Genomic DNA, 12,178 nt, shown 5'->3' with positions numbered 1-12,178 from the left:
TCGGAAGAGGACAGTTCGAGTGACAGGTCAAATCCAAGAGTTCCGAAGACTACCTCCAGGAACAATCGGGAACAAGACCGATTACAAGTCGTCGAGTCTGTTACTGGGCGAACACGAGATGCGCACAGGAAATCGATCAGCCCTCACAATGGCCCAAGGCCAGAGATCGGACTGCTACGATTTACCCCAACAATCATCGTGCCACTCTTCGCAGAGAGGTGATAGACGCCAACGAGCCCGCGCATAGCAATCGAGGTGTAAAAAGGGCGTTGAAGGCAGGAAGCCTGGACGAAAGAGGCTACGAGGTCACCTCGAAGCGGTCTAAGAATCGGGCGCACTTGGGGCGACTACCAGTGCCAACCCCTTATCCCGCGGTGCGTCCGACACACAGAAATTTCCAAGGCGGCCAAGGAGCCTCCCCGCATAGCAATCGGGGTGTGAGGTTACGGATGCAGCATTGATAGCAATCGAGGTGTGAGGCGAAGGATGCAGAAGTGAGAGCCGAGGGATGTAGCAGAGATAGCAATCGGGGTGTGTGATGCAGAAGAGATAGCAATCGAGGTGTGCGGTGGGAAGGGCCCAGCAGCCAGAATGCATGAAGCGACGGATGAAGCAGTGATGACAACCGGGCTGTGAGGAGAGGAGGGATGCAGCCAAGAAAGCAATCAGGGCTCGAGGCAAGGGATGCATCAAGGATAGCAATCATGTTGTGAGGCGAGATTCCAAAGGCTAAACGTGAGAGGCTGCAGGGTCGACTCAGAGAGGTCTATGCATGTGAGAGGCTGAAAGCAAGGTCGACTCGGAGCGGTCTATGCATCGGGCGCGCTTGGGGCGACTACCAGTGCCAACCCCTTATCCCGCGACGCGTCCGACAAAGAGAACGTTCCAAGGCGGCAGAGGAGGTTACCAGCCGAAGGATGCAGTAGCAATAACAGGTATAGTTCCGCGGCGGCCGAGAAGACTCACCGCATAGGAATCGGGATGCGAGGCGAGGGATGCGGCGGGAAGGCCCCGACGGCTAAACGGAAGAGGCTGCAGGGCCGCCTCGGAATGGTCCAAGCATCGGATGCGATTGGGACGACTACCAGTGCCAACCCCTTATCCCGCGATGCGTCCGATACACAGATAGTTCCAAGGCGGCCGAGGAGCCTCACCGCATATCAATCGGGGTGCGAGGCGAGGGATGGGGCGGGAAGGCCCCAACGGCTAGACGGAAGAGGCTTCAGGGCCACCTCGGAATGGTCCAAGCATCGGACGCGCTTGGGGCGACTGCCAGTGCCAACCCCTTATCCCGCGATGCGTCCGATACACAGATGGTTCCAAGGCGGCCGAGGAGCCTCACCGCATAGCAATCGGGGGTGCGAGGCGAGGGATGGGGCGGGAAGGCCCCAACGGCTAGACGGAAGAGGCTTCAGGGCCGCCTAGGAATGGTCCAAGCATCGGACACGCTTGGGGCGACTACCAGTGACAGCCCCCTATCCCGCGATGCGTCCGATACGAAGATGGTTCCAAGGCGGCCGAGGAGCCTCACCGCATAGCAATCGGGGTGCGAGGTGGGGGATGCGGCGAGATGGCCCCAACGGCTAGACGGAAGAGGCCACAGGGCCGCGTCGGAATAGTCCAAGCATCGGACGCGCTTGGGGCGACTACCAGTGACAACCCCTTATCCCGCGATGCGTCCGATACGAAGATAGTTCCAAGGCGGCCGAGGAGCCTCACCGCATAGCAATCGGGGTGCGAGGTGGGGGATGCGGCGAGATGGCCCCAACGGCTAGACGGAAGAGGCTGCAGGGCCGCCTCGGAATAGTCCAAGCATCGGACGCGCTTGGGGCCACTACCAGTGACAACCCCTTATCCCGCGATGCGTCCGATACGAAGATAGTTCCAAGGCGGCCGAAGAGCCTCACCGCATAGCAATCGGGGTGCGAGGTGGGGGATGCGGCGAGATGGCCCCAACGGCTAGACGGAAGAGGCCACAGGGCCGCCTCGGAATAGTCCAAGCATCGGACGCGCTTGGGGCGACTACCAGTGACAACCCCTTATCCCGCGATGCGTCCGATACGAAGATAGTTCCCAGGCGGCCGAGGAGCCTCACCGCATAGCAATCGGGGTGCGAGGCGAGGGATGCGGCGAGATGGCCCCAAAGGCTAGACGGAAGAGGCTGCAGGGCTGCCTCGGAATAGTCCAAGCATCGGACGCGCTTGGGGCGACTACCACTGCCAACCCCTTATCCCGCGATGCGTCCGATACACAGATAGTTCCGAGGCGGCCGAGGAGGTGGGGGATGCAGCGAGATGGCCCCAACGGCTAGACGGAAGAGGCTGCAGGGCCGCCTCGGAATAGTCCAAGCATCGGACGCGCTTGGGGCGACTACCAGTGACAACCCCTTATCCCGCGATGCGTCCGATACACAGATAGTTCCGAGGCGGCCAAGGAGCCTCACCGCATAGCAATCGTGGTGCGAGGTGGGGGATGCGGCGAGATGGCCCCAACGGCTAGACGGAAGAGGCTGCAGGGCCGCCTCGGAATGGTCCAAGCATCGGATGCGCTTGGGGCGACTACCACTGCCAACCCCTTATCCCGCGATGCGTCCGATACACAGATAGTTCCAAGGCGGCCGAGGAGCCTCACAGCATAGCAATCAGGGTGCGAGGCGAGGGATGCGGCGAGAAAGCCCCAACGGCTAGAGGGAAGAGGCTTCAGGTCCGCCTCGGAATGGTCCAAGCATCGGACGCGCTTGGGGCGACTACCAGTGACAACCCCTTATCCCGCGACGCGTCCGATACACAGATAGTTCCAAGGCGGCCGAGGAGCCTCACCGCATAGCAATCGGGGTGCGAGGCGAGGGATGCGGCGAGAAGGACCCAACGGCTACACGGAAGAGGCTTCGGGTCCGCCTCGGAATGGTCCAAGCATCGGACGCGCTTGGGGCGACTACCAGTGACAACCCCTTATCCCACGACGCGTCCGATACACAGATAGTTCCAAGGCGGCCGAGGAGCCTCACCGCATAGCAATCGGGGTGCGAGGCGAGGGATGCGGCGAGAACGACCCAACGGCTACACGGAAGAGGCTTCGGGGCCGCCTCGGAATGGTCCAAGCATCGGACGCGCTTGGGGCGACTACCAGTGACAACCCCTTATCCCGCGACGCGTCCGATACACAGATAGTTCCAAGGCGGCCGAGGAGCCTCACCGCATAGCAATCGGGGTGCGAGGCGAGGGATGCGGCGAGAAGGACCCAACGGCTAGACGGAAGAGGCTTCGGGTCCGCCTCGGAATGGTCCAAGCATCGGACGCGCTTGGGGCGACTACCAGTGACAACCCCTTATCCCGCGACGCGTCCGATACACAGATAGTTCCAAGGCGGCCGAGGAGCCTCACCGCATAGCAATCGGGGTGCGAGGCGAGGGATGCGGCGAGAAGGACCCAACGGCTAGACGGAAGAGGCTTCGGGTCCGCCTCGGAATGGTCCAAGCATCGGACGCGCTTGGGGCGACTACCAGTGACAACCCCTTATCCCGCGACGCGTCCGATACACAGATAGTTCCAAGGCGGCCGAGGAGCCTCACCGCATAGCAATCGGGGTGCGAGGCGAGGGATGCGGCGAGAAGGACCCAACGGCTAGACGGAAGAGGCTTCGGGTCCGCCTCGGAATGGTCCAAGCATCGGACGCGCTTGGGGCGACTACCAGTGACAACCCCTTATCCCGCGACGCGTCCGATACACAGATAGTTCCGAGGCGGCCGAGGAGCCTCACCGCATAGCAATCGGGGTGCGAGGCGAAGGATGCGGCGAGAAGGACCCAACGGCTAGACGGAAGAGGCTTCGGGTCCGCCTCGGAATGGTCCAAGCATCGGACGCGCTTGGGGCGACTACCAGTGACAACCCCTTATCCCGCGACGCGTCCGATACACAGATAGTTCCAAGGCGGCCGAGGAGCCTCACCGCATAGCAATCGGGGTGCGAGGCGAGGGATGCGGCGAGAAGGACCCAACGGCTAGACGGAAGAGGCTTCAGGGCCGCCTCGGAATGGTCCAAGCATCGAACGCGCTTGGGGCGACTACCAGTGACAACCCCTTATCCCGCGACGCGTCCGATACACAGATAGTTCCGAGGCGGCCGAGGAGCCTCACCGCATAGCAATCGGGGTGCGAGGCGAGGGATGCGGCGAGAAGGACCCAACGGCTAGACGGAAGAGGCTTCAGGGCCGCCTCGGAATGGTCCAAGCATCGGACGCGCTTGGGGCGACTACCAGTGACAACCCCTTATCCCGCGACGCGTCCGATACACAGATAGTTCCGAGGCGGCCGAGGAGCCTCACCGCATAGCAATCGGGGTGCGAGGCGAGGGATGCGGCGAGAAGGACCCAACGGCTAGACGGAAGAGGCTTCAGGGCCGCCTCGGAATGGTCCAAGCATCGGACGCGCTTGGGGCGACTACCAGTGACAACCCCTTATCCCGCGACGCGTCCGATACACAGATAGTTCCGAGGCGGCCGAGGAGCCTCACCGCATAGCAATCGGGGTGCGAGGCGAGGGATGCGGCGAGAAGGACCCAACGGCTAGACGGAAGAGGCTTCAGGGCCGCCTCGGAATGGTCCAAGCATCGGACGCGCTTGGGGCGACTACCAGTGACAACCCCTTATCCCGCGACGCGTCCGATACACAGATAGTTCCGAGGCGGCCGAGGAGCCTCACCGCATAGCAATCGGGGTGCGAGGCGAGGGATGCGGCGAGAAGGACCCAACGGCTAGACGGAAGAGGCTTCAGGGCCGCCTCGGAATGGTCCAAGCATCGGACGCGCTTGGGGCGACTACCGTTGCCAACCCCTTATCCCGCGATGCGTCTGATACACAGATAGTTCCGAGGCGGCCGAGGAGCCTCACCGCATAGCAATCGGGTTGCGAGGCAGATTATTGGGAAGGGAACCCCCTGGGATGCGGCTCAAGCAGTGCCCAAAGGGACTGGAATGCGGAATCACATCGAGAGACCCAAATGCTATACGAGGGCTCAAATCGAATTATCGATTTGGCCACGACATGGACGCATCGGAACGACTACCTTTGCCGAACCACTCGCAATTGCATCCATACCGAAACCAATAGACATTTCCGTTAGAGCCCTCGCATAGCATTCGGGAATCTCGCATGCCCCTCTAAATCGACCAATGCTGGCGCTCAATGAAAATCCGAGCGCTACCACCGTTCGAGCGCCAGCATTGGTCGAGTTAGAGGGGCACGGGGGAGAATGCTCCAGTCAACACCTCCCCTATATAAGTTATTTGTCCGATTCTCGCACAACCGTAGTCTGCCTCGTCGAATCAAACAACGGTCCCAGATTCCGACTTCCGTTCCGTAGAGACCCAAAAGCTAGATGGAGGCTCGCAAGAAAGAGAGTCGGCGCATAGCAATCGGGTTTCTCGAACGTTTAGGGACCGAGCTCACTTGCGGATAGGGCAAAATCCGCCAAGCAACCCAAAAGCTAGACGGGGGCTCGAATCGAATCGCCTAGGCGGCCACAACAACGACGTGTTGGATCGACTACCAGTGCCAAACCATTCAGCAAGACTAGTCTGTGTCGAGGCCGGATAGAGATTCTCAGAGAGCGCCCGCATAGCATTTAGGAGACCTGCCGCGTCCCTCACACTCGACAAATGGTGGTGCACGTTTATAAATCCGAGCGATCCCAACCCTTTCAAGCACCAACATCGGTCGAGATAGAGGGGCACGGAGGGGGCTGCGTGAGACAACACAGTCCCCTATATAAGTTATTTGTCCGATTCTCACACATCCGAAGAATGGTCATCAAATCGGACAACAGCCCAAACTTCCGACTTCCGTCCCAGAAAGCCCAAGAGCTATCTAAAACGTTCATGGCCGGAACTCGATCGCGGCTATACCAGTCCGCCAAGCAACCCAAAAGCTAGACTGGAGCTCTAGTCGAATCACCTCTGTGGCCATTGCAAGGACGTGTTGGAGCGACTACCATTGCCGAACCATTCCGCAGGTCGAGTCCATACCAAGGCCGCATAGAGATTCACGATGAGCTCCTGCATAGCAATCAGGAGACTTGCCGTGTCCATCACAATCGATAAATCCTGGTGCAAGATTTTTGCATCCGAGCGCTCCAACCAGTCGAGCACCAGCATCAATCGACATAAACGGGCACGGGGGGAGGATGCTCGAGAACACTACCTCCCCTATATAAGTTATTTGTCCGATTCTCAAGCAGCCGAAGTCTGGTCATCGAATCGGGTCAAAGACCACAACTTCCGACTTTACCCACAATGCAAGTCATCGAATCGAACATCGGCCCCCGAGTCGGACTCCATGCGTATGTCAGGTCATCGGACCCAAATTCCGCCTTCCTGCGCATGGCGGGCCATCAATATCAACTCGGTCATCGGACCCAAACTCCGCCTTTTTGCGTATGGCACGCCTTCAAATCGGTCATCGGACCCAAATTCCGCCTTCCTGTGCATGGCGGGCCATCAACATCAACTCGGTCATCGGACCCAAATTCCGCCTTTCTGCGCATGGCACGCCATCAACTCGGTCATCGGACCCAAATTCCGCCTTCCTGCGCATGGCAAGTCATCGGACACAAATTCAGACCTCGCCAATATGCCTACGTATCGAATCGGTCATCGGACCCAACTTCCGACTTCATCCATACTGTAGGGTCTTTGAGGTTGGCGCGGTGCGCTCAACCCAGGGAGTCGACCCATCGAAGCATACACCTCCCCTATATAAGCTATTTGTCCGATTCCCACACCTGTGTAGTTTGCACCTCTGACCAGGACATCGACCCCAACTTCCGAACTCGACTGCAACGACGGCACCAGCGCCTTGGTGCGCACCTTGCGACGCACAGTCCCAACATTCGCCTTCCTGCACATGGCAGGTCATCGGACCCAAATTCCGACCTCGCGAGTATGCCTACATATCGAATCGGTCATCGGACCCAACTTCCGACTTCATCCATACCGTAGGGTCTTTGAGGTTGGCGCGGTGCGCTCAACCCGGGGAGTCGACCCAACGAAGCATACACCTCCCCTATATAAGCTATTTGTCCGATTCCCACACCTGTGTAGTTTGCACCTCCGATCAAGACATCGACCCCAACTTCCGAACTCGCCTCCAACGACCGAACCAGCGCCTTGGTGCGCACCTTGCAACGCACAGTGCCAACATTCGCCTTCCTGCACGTGGCAGGTCATCGGACCCAAATTCCGACCTCGCGAGTATGCCTACATATCGAATCGGTCATCGGACCCAACTTCCGACTTCATCCATACCGTAGGGTCTTTGAGGTTGGCGCGGTGCGCTCAACCCGGGGAGTCGACCCAACGAAGCATACACCTCCCCTATATAAGCTATTTGTCCGATTCCCACACCTGTGTAGCTTGCACCTCCGATCAGGACATCGACCCCAACTTCCGAACTCGACTAAAAAGACCGCACCAGCGCCTTGGTGTGCACCTTGCAACGCACAGTGTCAACATTCGCCTTCCTGCACATGGCAGGTCATCGGACCCAAATTCCGACCTCATGAGCATACCTACTAATCGAATCGGTCATCGGACCCAACTTCCGACTTCATCCATACCGTAGGGTCTTTGAGGTTGGCGCGGTGCGCTCAACCTGGGGAGTCGACCCATCGAAGCATACACCTCCCCTATATAAGCTATTTGTCCGATTCCGACACCTGTGTAGTTTGCACCTCCGCTCAGGACATCGACCCCAACTTCCGAACTCGCCTGCAACGACCGAACCAGCGCCTTGGTGCGCACCAAAAGTGCGCACTTTTGGAGGGCACTTTTGTGCGCTCCAAAGGTGCGCACTTTTGGAGGGCACTTTTCTGCGCTCCAAAGGTGCGCACTTTTGGAGGGCACTTTTTGGAGGGCACTTTTCTGCGCTCCAAAGGTGCGCACTTTTGGAGGGCACTTTTTGGAGGGCACTTTTCTGCGCTCCAAAGGTGCGCACTTTTGGAGGGCACTTTTTGGAGGGCACTTTTCTGCGCTCCAAAGGTGCGCACTTTTGGAGGGCACTTTTTGGAGGGCACTTTTCTGCGCTCCAAAGGTGCGCACTTTTGGAGGGCACTTTTTGGAGGGCACTTTTCTGCGCTCCAAAGGTGCGCACTTTTGGAGGGCACTTTTTGGAGGGCACTTTTCTGCGCTCCAAAGGTGCGCACTTTTGGAGGGCACTTTTTGGAGGGCACTTTTCTGCGCTCCAAAGGTGCGCACTTTTGGAGGGCACTTTTTGGAGGGCACTTTTCTGCGCTCCAAAGGTGCGCACTTTTGGAGGGCACTTTTTGGAGGGCACTTTTCTGCGCTCCAAAGGTGCGCACTTTTGGAGGGCACTTTTTGGAGGGCACTTTTCTGCGCTCCAAAGGTGCGCACTTTTGGAGGGCACTTTTGTGCACTCCAAAGGTGCGCACTTTTGGAGGGCACTTTTCCTGTGCTCCAAAGGTGCACACCTAGGTGAGCACCTTCGACCACACCTTGTAGCACACCAAACTCTGACTTTCGACTTCATCCGCAATGCAGGGTCTTTGAGGTTGGCGCAATGCGCACAACCAGGGGAGTCGACCCATCAAACCCAACACCTCCCCTATATAAGCTATTTGTCTGATTCTCATACATGCGTAGCCTGCAGGAGCAATTAGGACATCGACCCCAACTTTCGGCTTCTAAACGAAAACAAGGTCTTTGAGGTTGGTGTAATGCGAACAACTAGGGGAGTCAACCCATCAAACCCAACACCTCCCCTATATAAGCTATTTGTCTGATTCTCATACATGTGTAGTCTACAGGAGCAATTAGGACATCGACCCCAACTTTTGACTTCTTAACGAAAACAAGGTCTTTGAGGTTGACGTAATGCGCACAACCAGGGGAGTCGACCCATCAAACCCAACACCTCCCCTATATAAGCTATTTGTCCGATTCTCATACATGTGTAGCCTGCAGGAGCCATTAGGACATTGACCCCAACTTTTGACTTCTTAACGAAAACAAGGTCTTTGAGGTTGGCGTAATGCGCACAACCAAGGGAGTTGACCCATCAAACCCAACACCTCCCCTATATAAGCTATTTGTCTGATTCTCATACATGTGTAGCCTGCAACAACGATTAGGACATCCACCCCAACTTCTGAATTCGTCTGTGTTGACCGCACCAAAGGTGCACGCCTTGGTGCTCACCAAAATCCGACTTCCGACTTCTTCTGCTATGCGGGGTCTTTGAGGTTGGCGCAGTGCGCACAACCAGGGGAGTCAACCCACCGAATGCAACACCTCCCCTATATAAGCTATTTGTCTGATTCTCATACATGCGTAGACTGCAGCAATGATTAGGACATCCACCCCAACTTTTGACTTCTTAAACAAGACAGGGTCTTTGAAGTTGGTGCAGTGCACACAACCAGGGGAGTCGACCCATCAAACGCAACACCTCCCCTATATAAAGCTATTTGTCCGATTCTCATACGTGTAGTCTGCAGCAGCGATTAGGACATCGACCCCAACTTCCGAATTCGTTTGCATTGACCGCACCAAAGGTGCACGCCTTGGTGTGCACCCTGGAGTGCACTTTGGTGCTCACCTCGGTGCACACTTTGGTGTGCACCTCGGTGTGCACCAAAGGTGCGCACCTTGGAGCGCACCAAAGGTGTACACTTTGGAGCGCACCACATAGGGTCTTTGAGAGGTTGGCGCAGTGCGCACACCAAGGTGGGTGTTGAGGTGCGTGCCGAGGTGGGTGGGTGCTAGGGTGCGCTCCATGGTGGGTGCCAGGGTGGGTGCGTGCTAGGGTGGATTCCAAAGAGGGTCATAGGGTGGGTGCCAAGGTGGGTTGGTGATATAGTGGGTTCAAAGGTGGGTACTAGGGTGGGTTCCAAGGTGGGTCACAAGTTGGGTGCCAGGATGCGTGGGTGTTAGGTTGGGTGCCAAGGTGGGCTCCTGCGTGGGTGGGTGCTAGGGTGGGTTTCAAGGTGGACGCGAGGGCGGGTGCCAAGGTGGGTAACAAGTTGGGTGTTAGGATGGGTGAGTGCTAGAGTGGGTGCCAAGGTGGGTGGGTGCTAAGGTGGATGCCAAGGTGGTTCACAGGGTGGGTGGGTTCTAGGGTGAGTTCCAAGGTGGGTCACAGGTTCAGTGCTAGGGTGGGTGTCAAGGCGGGTGTCGAGGTGCCTGGGTGCTAGGGTGTGGATGCCAATGTGGGTCATAGGGTGGGTACTAGGGTGGGCTGCAATGTGGGTGCCAAGGTGGGTAACATGCTCGGTGGGTTCTAAATTGGGTGCCAGGGTGGGTGTGCACCCACCTTGCCCGAGGTGGGTGCCAAGGTGCCAGTGTGGGTGGGTGCTAAGGTGGATGCCAAGGTGGGTGAGAAGGTGGGTGATAGGTTGAGTGGTAGGATGGGTGGGTGCCAAGATGGGTCACAGGGTGGGTGCAAGGGTGGGTAGGTGCTAGGGTTGGTGTCAGGGTGGGTGGGTGCTAGGTTGGGTTCCAAGGTGGGTGCGAGGGTGAGTGTCAAGGTGGGTCACAGGTTAGGTGCTAGGATGGGTGAGTGCTAGGGTGCAAAGGTGCCAGGGTGGGTGCTAGGATGGGTCGATGCTAGGGTGAGTGGCAAGGTGGGTCCACAAGTGTCAAGGTGGGTGCCGAGGTGGGTGCCAAGTCGGCGACTGCTATGGTGGATGCCAAGGTGGGTCACGGGGTGGGTGCCAAGTTGCTAGGTTGGGTTCCAAGGTGGGTGCCAACGTGGGTGCTAGGGTGCGTGGGTTAAAGGGTGTGTCACAACGTGGGTGCCAGGATGGGTGCGCACCCACACTGGCCAAGACGGGTGCGGGTGCAAGGTTGGGTTCCAAGCCCGGTCACAGGCTGGGTGCTAGGATGGGTGGGTGCCAAGGTGGGCACCAGGGTGGGTGCACCCACCCTGGCCAAGGTGGGTCACGGGGTGGGTCCTAGGGTGGGTAACGGGGTGGGTACTAAGGTGCGTGCCAAGGTGGGTCATAGGGTGGGTGCCAAGGTGGGCACCAGGGTGGGTGTGCACCAACCCTAGCCAGGGTAGGTCACGGGGTGGTTGTCGGGGTGGGCGTCAAGGAGCCAAGGTGGGTGGCAAGTAGCCAAGTTGCGTGCCAAGGTGGGTGTCGGGGTGGGTGCCAAGGATCCAAGGTGGGTGCCAAGGAACCAAGGTGGGTGTCTGGGTGGGTGCCGAGGTGGGAGCCAGGGTGGGTCCCAAGGTGAGTGCAAAGGTGGGTGCCAGGGTCAAGGTGAGTGCCAATGTGGGTTCCAAGGTGCCAGGGTCAGGGTGAGTGCCAATGTGGGTTCAAAGGTGCTAAGTTGGGTGCGAGGTTGGGTGCGAGGGTGGGTGGGTGCCAAGGTGTGCTAGGTGGAAGCCCGGGTGGGTCGGCATCCCATGGGTGTCGAGTTGGGTGCCTGATGGGTGCTTCTTGTCAAGTTTTAGTCGTCGGGACTCATTTCGAGCCTTAGAGGTCGTTTCTTGTCCGGTTGCCCTGTCTTCGACCTGGGAACCCAATTTTGGTCCTCGGGTCCCATTTTTTTTTGTCTCGCATCCCACTTTTGGCCTGTGGCCTTTTCGGGGTCGATTCTCGTTTTGGGCATCAGAGCATGTTTCTTCTCCTAAAACCCAATATTTGTTTATTAAGTCTCGGAACACATTTTTGTTCTCGTGGACCCATCATGGGTCTTGGAACGCATTTGTGGTCCTTGGGTCCCATTTTGCATCCCGAAACTTGTGTTTTGGTGCTTGATCCCTATTTTGGGTGCCCACCTTGCACCAAGTGCGCACCCGGGGCAAACCGAGCGCCTTGGTGCACCGGGGCAAGATCGAGCGTGCACCCGAGGCGCCCCGAACATGCACCAAGGTGCACTCGGCCCACATGTGAGCGCAGGTCGTTGCGCCCGAGGTGGTGTGTGGGCACCGCGTTGCAGACGGGACACTGCACGCACACGACGCCCCCTCCAGGTGCACGCACGTAGGCCGGGCCGGGTGCACACCCGACGCCCTAGCAAGGTGCGCGCACCCGGGCAGGGCTCACACTTGGCGAACGGGGCGCACTTCGCGAGGGAGGGTGTGCACCTCGACGGGGGTGGGTGGCCGGGGTGGATTCGCACGTGGGTCGCGGTTTGCTAAGTACACACTGCGACAAGCTCATAAC

The sequence above is a fragment of the Cryptomeria japonica genome, unplaced genomic scaffold (assembly GCF_030272615.1).
Source record: "Cryptomeria japonica unplaced genomic scaffold, Sugi_1.0 HiC_scaffold_56, whole genome shotgun sequence".
Lineage (NCBI taxonomy): Eukaryota > Viridiplantae > Streptophyta > Pinopsida > Cupressales > Cupressaceae > Cryptomeria > Cryptomeria japonica.
This window is presented reverse-complemented; position numbering follows the sequence as displayed.